The sequence below is a fragment of the Thunnus maccoyii genome, chromosome 8 (assembly GCF_910596095.1).
Source record: "Thunnus maccoyii chromosome 8, fThuMac1.1, whole genome shotgun sequence".
Classification (NCBI taxonomy): Eukaryota; Metazoa; Chordata; class Actinopteri; order Scombriformes; family Scombridae; genus Thunnus; species Thunnus maccoyii.
This window is the reverse complement of record NC_056540.1, coordinates 6,234,580-6,250,978: the sequence shown is the minus strand read 5'-3', so window position 1 is coordinate 6,250,978 and position 16,399 is coordinate 6,234,580. Positions and strand designations below refer to the sequence as shown.

Sequence of the window (16,399 nt, the reverse complement as noted above, 5' to 3'; positions counted from 1 at the left end):
ATCAGTGGACTGCAACGATATTGAGGCATGTCGTCCTCTCCCCGAAAAAACAGAAGTGAGAAACCAGACATAATAATTTGTTTTGTGAATAGGAAACAAAAACAAGTATTGCTCAGGCAGTGGAAAAAAACACTGTGTATCACTGTGAATCAACGTGTATGTCAATAAGCACCTGACTAAGAAAAATGCTCACATTGCCAGACAGGCGTGCTTCCTGAGGAAACAAACAAAGTTCAATCTACTACAACAAAGTGTAAAGTGTTCATAAAACTGAATGGATCACCAGAGGAGACTGAAGTGCTTGTCATCAAGGAGATCACAGATCTGGAAAAGTATCAGTGATGGCAACTTCTCGGAGAGCAGGAACAAAGGTAATGAAATTGTTTCTTGAACCTGAATTCAGGTCAGCTCGCAAAGAGCATAGGACGTAAATGACAGGTTTTGACGGATGTCGTTCATCTCCCTCTGGAGATAAGGAACAGCAAATAACACGGATTACGGAATATGAAAAACTGGGATTGAAAACTTTTGAATACACAGAAAATAAATTGCAAGATATGGATAATGATGTATGTGGATAAAAGCTTCAAATATAAGGTAGTGGAAAGTATGACAATTACTATTGATGATACAGTAATACAAGTAAACAATACAGAGTGTACAATGCTTTATGATCCAGAATGTGCCTTGTTTTTTCATAGAGATTTCTATGGTATGGGGTAAAACGTACACAAGCAACTTACACTCACTATGCCTACTACAAAAAAGAGCCATAAGGATAGTAAACGATATAGGACATTGTGAACACACTAATATGCTGTTTTTTAAGTCACATGTTTTGAAGTTCATGGATCATGTAGAATTTAAGATAATGTATAAAGCAAAAAAAAAAACTTCTGGGTAACATACAAAAAATGTTCTTAAAGAGAGAGGGGGGTTCAATCTGAAGAGAATGTGTACTTCAGTTTGGTTTGGATATTGAACTCAGGTAAAGTCCAAATATAAATTAATTCAAGAATGTGTACAAAGAATAATTTTTAAGAGTTAAAGCGATGAGGAAGGGTTGGTAGTTTGAACATTGAGGTAATTGTCTAAATTATATCTGATTGACACTGGGTGGATATTTGGATTGTACATAATAGCAAAAGCTGTCCACGAGGTTGTGTAGCATCAGCCCTCCTCTCAAATAGCCACAGGGGACAAGCAGTCCCTCTTCAACCAAAGTCCACCATAGAGCTAACAGGAGAATATCACATAAGCAAGTGATTTAAGGCTAGTGAGTGCAGAGAGTGAGCAACTGGCTCTCAAAGGCTTACTCTGCCACAGATACAACCATCTGAGCCCTTTTTAGCTCAATAATAAACAGTACTGTGCACTACGTTTAATACACAATACAATACTATAACTCACTGTATTAAATGCAAAACACATTTTACTCCCTAAAATAAAGAATAAAATGATGTCATCTAAAGCAACATATTCCTTTGACATTTAGCTTAAAACAGCATAAACTATGTGGGTTTACATTCTGTCTAGCATGGTGGCTAATTAGTGATTAGCTTATCTCGCGATTAGCATGCTAATAAACCACCACCAACAACAACAACACATTAATAAATTAATGTGGTTATTAAAAGGTTACCATAAGGCAGGCAATAAGACAGATAATGTCACACATCTTAAATATGAATTCTCAGGAGAATATCACATATGCAGATAATTTGAGTGCAGAGAGTAAGCAACTGGCTCTCACAGGCTAACTGCCAGTGACAGTGACAATATAATGACACAAACTGACTAAAATTACAGCTGGGTTACAACAACAGAAATCTTTATGTTACCGTCATGTTACCATGTAAATATATAACTATTATACACTTCATAAAAACTGGGTTCAAAGAACTCTACTCAAAATATGTCTGCCAGTGGATAATTCATGTTTTTGCCCCTAATAATGCTTCTGTGTTCAGCAATACAAGATTGAAGTGATCTACAACATATGACTTACCACAAGGACAAATGATAAATGACTGACTTAGTGTGATATGAAATAACCCCTATTATAGGGATCTTTCTACCTGTGTGAAGATAAAACTGTTACAACGGTAAGTATAGTTACACTGACTATAACAACTACAGTGACAGTTGCCCTCAGGAATAGGTGCTAAAGTAGCTTGGCTGCTGTATACTGGGCTGGTACTGATTGAGGAGGAGGTAAATATGGGTGTACCAGATGGTCCCTTTTATATATCATGAGAGGTCGTTCTTTGAATACATAATTGAGTTGAGAATCAGATTCAATTATATGCCAGTTTTTCATTATTATTCCCTTTATTTGTTCTGTACCCTTAGAATAATGTGGTCATTTGATTTCACTGTAGGTTTATTTTTTAAGAGATCAGATATGTCTTTTATTTTAGTGGCAGCATCATTAAGGATAAATTTCTCGTATCATTTTTGTTAAAAGTTGTTTTTCATTTCATTCATGTTCCTGTCAAAATCATCAGTTTTCTGGCAAATGTGTTTTAATTTGCAAAACTGACTAAACAGGAGACTGTTGTTAGACTGTTTTTAATGGTAAGGGATGATCAGAGTCTGTCCTTGGTAAAGTATTTCTAGAAGTAGGTTTTCTGAACAGATCTATATACATGCAATTATGCTCTCTAATGACCCATAAATCTAGAAAACCGATGTGATTCTATTCATAATCCATAGTAAATGACAGAAATTCAGAACATGAGTTGAGGTATGTAAAAAATGACTCTACCTGGGTCTTGGACCCTTCGAACAAAGAAAACACATCACACAAGTACCTCCTCCATAAGACTATATTCTCCAGAAAGTAGTCCAGGGCTTTAATACCTCCATCATGTGGTCATCAAGGACACTAAATATTGTTCCTCCTCGTGTAAGAGAGTCGATAGATTCTATAATGTCTACTATGTGTTCTGTGTCCTTTGTAAAGGAAGGAAGGTTCTCTAATGGTCTGATAAAATAATCTACAAAGGTGGACAGAGTAGAGGTAAGAGAGCCAATACTGGCACCAATGGGTCAGCCTGGAGGATGTTTAAGACTTATGTATTTTTGGTAATGCATAAAACGTAGGAACGTTAGGGTGTTCAGCTTTTAGAAGTCATAATCTTTTCTAGAAATTCATCATTCTGTAGTAGATTCTCAAGGGCTCCATGAACAATATTCTTAAAAGACTGAGTTGTGTCCCCTGGAAGTTCATTGTAAAAAATCTCATCAGAATGTTTTCCTAGACATTCATTGGCATAGTCAACATATTCAGCACCCCCTTTGTCTGCTTGTTTAATGATAATAGCTTTCATCTGACTCCAAGTCCTTGAGGGCAGCCATCTCTTCTCTGGTTAGATTGTGTAAGATATACATTCCAATTATTTTCTTTAAAGTTTGTCAACATCTTGTTCTACTAGTCTACAAAATGTCTCAATAGAGTTACTACAGTTAGAAGGAGGTACAAACACACTTTTGCCTCTAAAACATGTATTCTTGTTTCCATCAGGTAATGTAGAACTAGGTAATTGAGAGCATTCATTTTCTGGTTGCTCTGAGGTGGATCTATTTTGTTTGAAAAAATCCTTTAAATGTATGTTACTGAAAAACTTGAACAGGTCTACTTTAACATCAAAGTCTTGACATGGTTAGTAGGCATGAAAGAGAGTCCTTTGTTTAACACAGAGAGATAAGAGTCATTTAAAGACTTACTAGACAGATTGAAGACAGTCATTTCCTCCATTCCTCCATGTTATCCAAACAAGCCATAGACGAGCCAGGCATGACAGTCAGAAGAAGCAGTTGAAGCTGAGGAAAGGCCGTACACAACGCCTTTCCTATACTTCATACAAACCTCCATCTATTGTTCACAGTATGGCTTTAATCATGTTAAACAACTGGGTCAAATGACAGCGCACAGTGAACAACAGTATATGGCGGTAAGTCAGTTACTGAGTTGAAGCTACTCTAAAATTGAATGAAAGATAAATAGCTTTAATAATTAGTTTTCAGGAATTTGCATAATGTTGCCCTTATTTGAGGCATCTTATTTAACATGTAAATTTATGTAAATTAGCTTGGGGCCAAATATCTCAGGAACACCAGAAGTATGCAGTAGATTTACCATCACTGGCACATACTGGCACAACATGCCAAAATTAACCAGAGAAATTAATTTGGTCCTCTGAGCTGTTGCTGTAAATAAGATCATGTCTTCAGTCAGCTGCTCATGTGGTGATTTGAGTGTCAAATATAGGTTCCAAAGTGCATGGCAGTAATGGTAACCAACTTATATCATCACAAGCATTTCTTTTAGTGTATGTGTATTTTAGAGAGAGAAATACCGTCGCTGAAACACTTTCTGACATTGAGCTTTAGCCTTTTTACACTGTCTCATTGCTTTAAAAACTTAATTTATCCCTTCTCCTCCCTGAATCCAAACTGTCTTTTCATGCTTTTAGTGTTGAAATCAATGCAGGATCACAGCTATCTTCTGAGTTCACCTGCTCTGTGCATTGCTCAGGAAGAGCTGGCACCCTCCAAATTCTGCATATGTGACTAAAGTCCTGTCTAGACAGGATTAGTTTTACTGGATTATCAGGTAATGTCATTTTCACTCTGTAAACAAAATTACTTATGAATTTGAATGTGCAAACAGTTTTTCAGGCAAACTGGTGCAAATTGTTAATAACATCTTATTCTGACTCCTTTCTGCTGAATGTTGCCATTATTGTTTTTTCTCAGAAACATGACGGTAAAGCAACATTCTAAAACTGAATCTCTACAATAAGGACAGCTCTTCAGACAGCTCCACATCTTCTAAGATCAGTTACCAATGCTCTGTGTTCTGCTGTTTCATGGTGGGGAGGCAGCAGTTGGAGCAGAGAAGCCTGCAGGCTCAGCAAAGTGGTAAAAAAGACTTTTTTCTGTCATGGGGCTGAGGCTAGACTCCCTTGAGGCAGAAGGGAGATGGGAGGGTGAGTCCAAGCTGAGCACTGTCCTAAGCCCTATTCACATGGGACTGCATCTTATGGGGACATCATGTAATTAATGAATTACTAGTCAATCTCTGTGTTCTGTTAACCACAAACAAGGGATCAGGACTTAACTAACTTGTTCTTTTTAAGTGAAATATTGACAATTTATCAATTTTAGATGTAACAGAGAACCCCCATGCAGAAAATTCAATTATACATTGCCTTACTGCCTCTATTAATGATTTCAGAAGGAATACTGAATCATGCGTCTTTCACATGTTCAGCTTCTGCCTCAGCACTCAAAGGTGCAACACAGGATGCTTCAAGTATTCATCCATGTTGCTCACTAAATGTTTCCTGCCACAACAGCTGCAGATTCAGCAGGCAATAGGTACTTTTAGGACATATTTGCATCCCTGTCCTACCTGATAATCATCAAAATGATCAAGATAAAATGCTTCCTTTTTTAAATGTATAATGCAGTCTGTCACACACCTTTGATACAGGGACTAAAAGAGACAAGAGAATGGATTTCTGGATTCATACATTTGCAACAGCTGCTCTGTAATTGATCAAAAACTGTCACTGTGACAGCAGACGCTGTAGACAATCCATCAAGATTTATTTTTATCAGTCACATTTGTGCAAATGTGTCATGTTCTTCTTTCTTCTTTTTTCAGGTTTCACAGGAAAACTGTCCAGCACGTAATCTTTGCTGAGATAATGTTTCTGCATAGATGGTTACACTTTTTCCACCATAAACAATGAGACAAAGAGTTTTTACCATCCTCAGATGATGCATAATGTGACTTTGAGGAATGACAGACAGGCTGGTGGCTCAGTTCTGTTGTGTTTGTACAGAGAGTGTAGTTCTTCTTCAGTCAGTTCCTGTTTTAAATAAAGCTCTATAATTTGTGTTGAACCATGTGTATGACTGGCTGTGATTGGTTGCCCAGTTCAATGGTCTAGTCAGCATATAGTTGTCCAGTTTAAACTACCAACGGCAGACATGTTGCTTAGATTAGCCAATGCTTTGCCTGAACCTGTGCTCTTGTTGTTTTTGGTTAACAGAAGCCTTGTTCTACATCCATACCCAGCTAATGACAGTAATGCCATGTAACACAGATAGAACCCGTACTTTTCAGTCAGTCATCTATTAAATCTGTTACATTTACTAGCATGAAAAGATTTTTAAAAACTTTTTTAAAAAAAATCTTTTTTAGGTAAAAAGGGAAGAATATTGAAGCTTCATAAACTGTATGAATGAAATTTCCATTTTAATCAGGTGTATTGCAGTAGTATAGCTTCTGGCCACCAGTGGCAGCATTGAGCACATTGCTCCTGAGCAGTACTCCAGTCAGGAGACAAGGAAGAAGTATTCAATATTCATTCATATTCATTTTGGATAGTTTATTAACTTTAATCTATGTCATCCTTCTCTGTCAGAGTAAGTCATGTTTTCTTCTTCATTTACAACCAACACATCAGTTACATGTGTCTGTGAACTTTATAAATTGCTAAGAAGAAGATTTACCTTCTGATGAGTTTGTATTTTCAATATTCCACATTTTCATGAATGTCTGAGTGACTGAAATGTCCACAGTCCCAGATCAGCTAGTAACTAGCTAGTGAACAGCTAGAGATGAAAAACAAAATATCTCTTTCAACAAGTATATCTGAAAGTTATGAAAATATTTTGTTTAACTGCTATTATGATCTGATTTCTTGGGTTATCTTCAGTGTTCTTTGTCTTAATCTTACCTGTATCCATTTTTTGTTGCTGCATCAATAATAGCATTATTTATATAACAAGTTACATAGTGTCTTACAAGGCCATAACACCAAAAAAATACCATATCTACACCAGATAAAATAATTTAATATGATGAATTTTTTTTCGTAGTCACTCAATATCCCCACAGGGAACACTACACTTACTTACTCATGTCTTATTCTCTCACCTGCACTCTTTTCTGCACCAGAAGAAATGAACCTTAACCTCCTCCATATCATTATCCCCCAAAGTCTAATTGTGACCACTCTCACACACATATTATTATCCCATATCCGCTTGAGCTTGTGCATTTGTTAGTGAATTACATTTTTACACAGATATAAATAATATAGGGTCATTTTGAAAAAAAAAAAAGTGTCTTGTAATGTCTTAAGATATCCCTGTGTGGGTGTGAGTGTGTATCTACAGTATGTGTGTGATGGTTATTGTTGGCTGTGTGCATGTGTAGATATTAATAAATTTGACTTTATTATGCTCCTGACAGGCTGTGATTACATGTTTTTGTCCCTTTTGTTGTCAATGACGGTGGATGTTCTTGTTTCCACTGCAGGGGATGATGGGAAAATAAAACAGGTCCGTAAACACTTCCTCCCGTTATCTCTCCTTGCCTCCCACCCTCCCACTCTCCACCCTCCCTTCGTCTCTGTAGTGAGCCATGCGGAGGCCGTGTCATTTATGGCCTTAATGATATAGAGATCTATTTAACACTTTCTCCCCTCATGTCTTTGTTCTTTGCCTGAGACTTCAGCAGCAGTCAGCGTTTGTTGCAGATGTGTGATCACTCAAATTCAGCCTTTAAAAATCTGAACAGAGCTCTGCCTTTATCCGGAGGTGAACTCAAGTAAGTTTAATTCATACTCTGTGCTTACATTTGTTAATCTGTGGATCTGTAAAATGCTAATCAAAGGCATATTTTTTACTTTTGTGTGATCAAATTTAGCATTCTTTTAATTTACATAGGAAGCATCATTTTATTTCTCTGTATTTTATTCATAGTTGTTACCCGCCTTGTGAAGTCAGTTTTGATGTGTGTGTGTGTGTGTGTGTGTGTGTGTGCTACAAACGAATCATTGATCACATCTCTGACATTTAATAATGATGATTGAGATATTACTGTCAGCGATGGTTTACACGTTCATGTGATGAATTATATCATTATGCGAATTAGTGATGAATGCTATAAATAGCCACATCCGTGTGTAATGGTCACATGTAATGACAGCTGCTGTGGCATTGTTGAACCTCGCTAATGCATCACAGTCACTGAACCGAGCTACATCATTCCTCTATGTGTCATTGATGCTAAAGACAGGTGGAGCAAGTAGCTAACTAATTAAGAGTGTTTCTACGTCCATTTATGGGTAATTGTGGGAGTGGAAATAAGGCTGCCACAATGACAAGGATTTATAAAGCAAAATGTGTAAATATGGCTTTAAAAATCTAATAAAAAATGCATGGCTTTGCGGTCACACAGTTTAAGTCATGGATCTACACAGAATTTTATGCATCTGGCCCCTGGATACTGAAACTGAGGCAGCTAAATGGAATTCAGCCTTCATTAATATTGATTTTTGCACCTGTGCTTTCTCCACTGTGACATGTCCTCTGTGAAAAAGGCATATTAGGTCACATGTGAACAGACTGTAATTTGGAAATTATGATTAGACTTTTTTATTAAAGCAAGACTACGTAACATAATTTCCCTCTTATTGATGAAAAGTTGAATTCCAAATCAATAAAATGCACTTTAGCTCAGTTTCATACATTGAAGAGTTTTGCTGCTACATCCTCACTTGGCCTGGTATGACTAGTAGTAGACTAATGTGAGCAAACCTTGGATAGATAGCTGCTGTGTAACTGAAATGACGAAGTCAGTTTGCTGACGTAATGACTCTTCTCTACCTATACTCCTAAAGTGTTTTAGCATGCCACAGATAAATGTTTCAATTCTTTTTTTTTTTAATCACAGAAGTCAAATAAGTAAACACAAAAAAAGCTTGTTGTTTGCTTCTTATCATCCTTTTCCACTGACTCTCAGTCAGGATGCCTAACGATTATGTCTTTAGGCATCTGACTCAAGGAATTTAATGTGATATTAATGCCAGTTGTGGACATAGTCGCCACTCCTCAGCCAAACTTGCATAGTCTTGCTTTTAAGCTAACTTTAATAAAAGTTATCACACTGCCTTGATTTTATAACAGTATTATTATAATTTATACCCCATGCAGCACAAGCTAAAGTTTAAATGAGCATGAGATGAGACAGTGGACAGGGACTTAGGAGTAAAACTTTCACCAAATAAAAATCTGGTTCAAAAGATCCAAGCTAATTTTCATAGTCATCTATTTGGTCTACTTGGCTTGGTTCTTTAATAAAAGACGATATAAGGAATCATCTCTCTCTCTCTTCCTATCTGTAGTCATTTCCTCATCTGTTTAACTCTCTTTCTCCCCCGCGCTGTCCTCCTTCCATATTTAAATGTAATGGCAGCAGTCATATGACTGTCTTGCCCCATTGAACTACTGCTCCGAACCATCAGCAGGTCATTACAGGGGGAGAGGGATGTGAAAACATATAAAGAAACCCAGAAAGGGAAAGAAGATAGTTACAGACAAGCAGAGAGAAACTACGACAAATATATGAACAGATACAGAGAGAGATAAATGACAGAGAGAAAGCACATGATGACAAGAAGTGTAATCTCTGAGTATACCAGCACCGGATGAAGAGATGAATAATCATTTGTGGAGCATGATGGCAGAGGGCTGACAGGAGCAATTTAGGCGCTGCAGTGACAAACAATGATTAACACACAGATAAAATAACCCTGATTTCTAGAGATCAAATTAAGAGAAACAGAAAAAGATCGGGGGGTCTGAAAGCCTTATTTATATGCTTTGACAATACTGTTCATGTAACATTCATGGGTCTCGGTTGATAAGCTGTTTGTTGATGATCTACGGAGTCCTACTAATCATACTTGAGAAAAGCACCATGCTGGTTTTAATGGGCCCACAGAGAGAACCAGGGAGATGTCGGGAGGGCATGCTGAGGGGTGGGGGAATGGAGAGAATGTAAGACAAAGAAAGAACATTTTGTAAAAAACATTAAACATTAAAGCCGTATCATATGCAATGAATATACTCCTGTTTATCACAACATACCCGCTATCAGAAATGTCAGCTGCATAGAGAAAAAACATAAAAATATACTCTCTGGTGTGGTAGACACATGCACCACTTCATGACTGCACATGTACATTACTGATGTATCGTAGACACATTTCTAAAATGTGTGAATTAAGTCCATTGTGACTTTGGAAGAATGACTTTGTAATAACAGCAACAGCAAACCTGCTCTTGCTGTCTGTTCTATTCCAGACAGTCTAACACTGCCTTACTGTATATTGTTTAAAGATGCACTAATCAATATTTCCATGTTAAAGGATAGATTCACAGTTTTTCAGTCAGGTGTCCATATGAACAGTGAAAGAGGTTTTCCTCGCTGTAATCATTCCTCCTGTTCATACTGGCTATTAAAAGATCCCCTTCAAATGTGCTTTCAATGTAAGTGATGGAGGCCAAAATGTATTTAAAAGTTGATCTGAAGCTTATATGAGGCTTCAGCAGTCTGAGTTAGTCATATCAAGTGGATATCTACCACATTTACAGTCTTTTTAGCATCAAATTTCCTCTTTGTGTTTCCTCTGACAGTGTTACCTTGTTGAGCTGCTTGGGAAGTATAGTAACAAAAGGAAGGACTTTGGCACTAAAAAGACTGTAATGTTGAAAGATATCTACATGATTTGACTCATTTGAAGCTTCATATTAGCTTCAAATAAACTTTTAAATACATTTTTGCACAGAAGGACGACTGGATTTTTCTTCCATCACTTACATTGTAACTGCATTATGAAAGGATCTTCTAATGGTCAGTATGAACAGGAGGAATGATTACGGTACAAGAAAAACCAGTTTCACTGTTCATTTGGGCTCCTGACTGTTTTAAGACAGACTTGAAAAATTGTGAACCCGTCCTTATACAATATATATATACAACAATACAACAATATATCAAATGACTTTGAGTTATGTGAAAGAGGTCACTCGGAGTCACGAAGCTATAGAATATTATCAACCAAACTCTGCATTTCTCACCTCTATGGAGTGTTTTACCATTTTGTTGTGTTTTGGCTTTTTGGCCAATGACTTGAATGTTTGGATAACTTTCATCAACCCTGTTTCCAGATGTAGCAGGCAGCTGTTTTGGGCAAAAATAAAACCATTATAAACCCACTGCACACTACCAGCTCAGCACCAAATGGCAAACAGACACAGTTAACGACTAGCTGGTGAACTTTTTTAAAATTTCTTTTTAATGCTTTAACAGATACAAGCTTCATGAATACCATTCAGAGAGCCTATCACTGATCTGCAGCCACTTAGGAATATATATGATGCTGATTTGTATATATTTGAAAGTCCTTGAGCTTTAGGATTGCAGTCTTGATGGGATGTCTTCGACGGCAGCAGGGGGAGGCTGTACCATGTGGTTAAAGCTCACACATTGAACCACAGAGTGGAGAAAATTCCTGTCAAGGCATTTGGGGTTAGCCCTGGGGAATGACAAGGCACGGGTGGTTCGACCTGGGACATGAGCTGAGGGTAGCAGTGCTTTAAGGTCTGTAAAACATAGTGGAGCATTTAGCAGCTAAAGAGCCAGATATTTCCCTCAGGAGTTGGTAGAAAGCAAAAACAGAAGTAAAAGAGAGTGAATACTGGACTTACATTCGCCAGGTGGACAGAAACACGACTCCAAATAAATCATAATGTAAATACCCAACTGTTTGCTAACAGGTTCAACATATCAACTTCTAAGGTTACGATATGTCATGTTGAATTCACAACTTGTTTCTGCTGCCCCGAAGTAAACAAAAAATCAGTTAATGCAGGTTTAAAAATTTACCTGCTTAAGAGCTAGATATCAAATGATATCAAATAATTCCAGGCAAGGCTTCCCCATTGCCTTGTTTACCATTCAGATAGATATTAAATTATTGACTTCTTTTGAAGTTTATTGGACTGGATTCCCTCTCCAGACGTGGTTTCACGTGGTTTTAGTGCAGTACCAATGCAAGGAAAATGAGAAACGCTCCAGATGTAGCTCATCTAATCTGACAGAGCCCCCTGTTGTGAAAATGAAAGTGAAACTCGTCACTTCATGAAGACTCCATGTTCCAGACACTTTCTGTGCACCCCTGATGCTGTGCTCAACAATAATTAGACTGTACCATTAGCTGTAGGAGATCTGAGTTGTGAAAGAGGTTGTAAATGAATCAAACGCTTAGGTTGTACATCTGTGTTTGAATTCAAATCTTTTCTTTTTGTTTTGTATTTACTTATTTGCAGCTAATTATTTCTTTAAATGGCTGCTAATGTGACTGAAATTCTTCACTGCTGACATATTCTTTGTCCCAAGCTTTAAATGCTATTTGAAGTCTGACAAAAATAACTTTATGTGGTGAACAGATGTAATTTGTTGCCATACAAATATAAAATTGAAACAGATCACGATTAAATAGCCAATACATTGCCTTGTCTAGTAATTGTCTTTATTATCATCTCCTTTCTCCCACTCTCCTTCCCATCTGATGTCAATTTCATGTTTTGAAACACACAATAGCCTCCTGAAAAGGTTCTCATCTACTGTGATTTCCAATAACCATTAACTGCCCTCTACTCATCTCTGTACAACAAAGTGACCAGACATTTGCCTATTGTGTGTGTCCTCATGGAATTATGAAAGCAATTGCAAAGGAAGAATGAATTCAAAGAAGAGTTCCACCTTGCAGAATAATGTGTATTGATGACATAAGAGCTGTTATATGCAGCACACACAAAAAAACATTAAATGTGCATTTGTCACAAGGCAGTGACACAGAAAATCACACTCAACTGCCCAATAAGAAAACCATACTGATTGAGTGGTGACCTGTAATTTAATTGTAATATTTCAAATAGCATTGGAGCTGTAGTCCATTTAAGTGTCACATTTCCAGGTCCGTGGTATCATACATAACTGCCATTCAGACTCTTAAAGCTGTCAATATTTTTATATTAGCAATGGATCAAATGACAATGTGTAATGTGAGAGGCGTTACTCATAATGAGCCCCACAAGGATTATCATACAACTCCGCAGTTCCCCTCAGCTTTAGTGTCTTTCAGCTCAATGTCTTGGTTCAGTCTCAAAAGCTCAAAAAAATCAGTAGCCAAAGGGTCGGATAAATGGAGACTAAAAAAGTTAAAAGAGTGAGTATTTTACCTAAATTCACTATGTGGACACATACACAACTCCAAATAAATGCTAATTTTGCTACGTGTTTGCTGGTACTAGTGTACCAGTCTGCCATGTAGAGTCAACGGAGCAGCTTTGAAAAGTGACATAGGTTGGAACCTCTGTGCTTGGTTGAGTTTGTAGTTTTGGGAGAGTTCTTTATGTTCATAAATATGTATTGTACTATGGTACACTGGATTATAAGCAATTGTGACCGACAAGAGCATAAGGCTAATCCTTATTTTTTACTGTCTGTGCTGCTGTGGAAGAGTTTAGCGTGAAGGCTGATAAGCTAAAGCTGGCAGTGTGTATGAAATCTGCTTCAGGGTGTTTTTTTTTTCTTTTTATATTTTTCACTTTAAGGTTATATTTCTTGATGCTGAAATAAAACAGCCTTATAGAAAGGTAAATTGCGGGCAGGCTAGGTGCTTGTTTTTCCAAATGCCACGCTCCTTTAGTCATATTATTTCATATCCTTTCACTTTCTGTACGTGAGAATATTACAATTCCAGCAGTGAAAACACACACACACACACTTTTTACATTCTCTCACACAAAACCTTGTTGGTATGTTGGCCTTTTTGCACTATAAAGATATTGCTTATTACATCCAGAGCCCACTGGGGCAGAGGAAAGGTTGAATTAAGGATTTGATGAGATAGGATGTGACATGCTAGCATTTAGCAGAGTACCACCAGTCCCTGTGTTAGCCCCGGCTGGCTCTGCCCAGCCACTGGGAAAGGTCAATGCTAATGCTGGCTGGTTAGTTCATATGCCTCACTCTATCTCTGTTTCACTTGCTCTTTCTCTCCTTCTATGTGAAGTTCCCAGTTGCTCATTTCCAAAGTTATCTCCCATTCACACTCACACATAATGGTTGTGTGTAAGAGGGGATGTCCAATAATAATTCCTTTCTTTGCTACCACAGGGAAATCAAAGCCAGAAAAGCCCCGTTGAGGCAGGTGGTGATTCAATATCTTGCTCAAGGACACTTCAGCAGGGCAGGTGTTTGCTGACACAGAGGTTTGAACCCCACTCATCCATTTGAAGAGTCTCTCTAAACCGCTGCAACCCCCAGTGAGATCAGAAAGATTCATTATTTTTGCAGATTCCCTGTTTTTCTCTCTTACTAAGGTTACAGTGGGTGATTAGGCTTTAGCACTGCACTGCTGACAATTCATTGCAGCCCAGCTGCCTTGTTAGTGCATCCAGAAAGGTCACAACTAAGACACTGCAGTTAGCTCTTACATTTCAAGCTGCAATACTGGAAAGTGATGCTCTTTAGATGGTTAATGATAATCGTCTGTGGAAAAGTAGGTTTTCACCAAACATGTTAAATATATTGATTTAAATCTAAAAAACTGCCTTAAGGGAGCAAGTTCAGATATCCTGGGGCCCATGATGCACCTTGGTATTGACAGGCAGATTGGTGAAGGCTTAAATTTTTAATCAAAGATTTCAATTTCACATGGGCACTGCATGTTTTAGCAATATATCTCGGTCTCTTCTTCCTGCATCACTTCACAAGAACACATCAGCATCACAAGTTCACTGCAGTGAACTTGTTAATTCATGCAGTCATCATTAAGCCATGGCATAGCTGAGTCACAAGATCTGATACGGCAAAAAAATGGTAGTGAGAATCATGCATTGAATGGAGGAATGTACTGAAACATATGTGTTCATCCACTTAAGTCCTGTTTCAAACTAGTATGGGGCTTGCCACTGTTCAAGAACGGTATTGAATGAAAGAGATGTGAGACCTAGATTTGGACAAACATAAAATCCTTTGACTTAAAGCAGCTATGAACAATATTTTTATAATAACAATTTATCAAATGACAATGTACAATATGAGTTGTTACCACAGAACCTACAGAGAATTATCACCGGACTCCACTTGGAAGCAATGAAGCAAGTTTTAGTTGTTTTTCAGAGAAAAAGCTCTACACTACCACTGTTCACTGCCTGCTCAGAACCAAAGAACAAACACACACAGTTAATGACTAGCTGGTGAACGCAGTGGAGCATTTAGCAGCTAAAGGAGTTGAAACCAATGCTAAAAGAGAGTGACTATTGGACTTACATTCACCAGGTGGACAGAGACATGACTCCAAATGAATGAAAATGTTGCTCCATAAATGCTGGATGTGGAAATAAACAAATGTCTGCCAAAAAGTTCAATAGATCATCTTAAAAGGTGATGCCATTGCTGATTTCACAACTTGTCTCTGCTGCCCCCAAGTGGCCAAAAAAACAGTTAATGCAGGTTTAAGTAAGACTGAAATCAAGGAAGGTGCACTGAAAGGAAAGGGTTTATAACAAATATGCAAATACAACTGAATTATTTGAAGATCTAATAAGTGATATAAAGTGACAATCCTCATCTCATTGTCTGTTGATATCACAGCAAGGCCTGACAGACCTCCATCACCACACAAAGTGAGAGGACATGCGTTAAGTAGCAGCTGAGAGAGAGATGAATGCGTCTGAAGAAAATGGTGCCCATTTGAACTGATGGAACTCCAGCAATCACTGGGAGACAGATGGGACTTGCTCAGCTCTTAAACCAGCACCATCCTCACTGATTTGATACCACTGCATGATTCACCAAATTGTTCTGTGAGATATTTAGATGTCAAAAGACTTGTGAACTGTCTTGGAGTGAACTGTCCATAAAATTGTGATAAATTTACCTGAAAAAGAGGAATAAAAAAGTCACATACATCTGTTCTTGATTGTTTTGCTGTTTTTGTTGATTATTTTAATATCTTAAATACAATGCAAGAGGTTGTTTGAATTCACTTTCTACTATCTCAGCTCTTTATCTATCTGCCCCCTTTCCACATTCTACTGAAGAGAGATTCTTACTTATGCAAATAAATAATCTCTAGAATTGATTTGTGTTAATTTTGTCTGTCCTCTCTGTCTCCGGCCTTCACCTGCAACCTCTTTGACTCGGCTTCTCTCTCTGTTCTGTCACCTTCTTTATCTCTTCTGGCAGGTCAGTGCAACGTGAGTCGACTGTGTTAGAGGAATTTTTGGACAATAAGGAAACAGCTGCAAATATATCCTGAATAAATAAATAAATAAATAAGCCCAAGTAAGACAGTTCCTTGATACTATACAGAATGACCAATAAACAAACAAACAAAGAAACCTCAACTTTTCCCTTTAGAAAGAAGTGTTCAGCAATGTATGGACATGCCCTGAGTCTGGCAGTCTGACAGTCAGCCATCATCCTTGCAAGTTTCTGCACTGAAGCTTTGAATAG

At 37.6% G+C, this 16,399-nt stretch overlaps 2 long non-coding RNA genes across 4 annotated transcripts; both read left to right on the top strand.

Annotated features, from left to right (window-relative positions):
- Positions 1-2,140: 2,140 nt before the first annotated feature.
- On the top strand, positions 2,141-5,851 carry LOC121901703. Of its 3 annotated transcripts, XR_006097373.1 has the most exons (6): positions 2,141-2,214; positions 2,966-3,022; positions 4,479-4,618; positions 4,762-4,771; positions 4,890-4,994; positions 5,675-5,851. It is a non-coding gene; the product is annotated as an uncharacterized LOC121901703 (long non-coding RNA). The 3 variants fall into 3 exon arrangements; XR_006097372.1 differs by having other exon boundaries at positions 4,762-4,994; XR_006097374.1 differs by lacking the exons at positions 2,141-2,214; positions 2,966-3,022 and adding an exon at positions 3,815-3,956 and having other exon boundaries at positions 4,762-4,994.
- Positions 5,852-6,872: 1,021 nt separating this feature from the next.
- LOC121901705 lies at positions 6,873-15,811 on the top strand. Its single transcript, XR_006097376.1, has 3 exons — positions 6,873-7,630; positions 14,054-14,148; positions 15,536-15,811. It is a non-coding gene; the product is annotated as an uncharacterized LOC121901705 (long non-coding RNA).
- Positions 15,812-16,399: the final 588 nt, after the last annotated feature.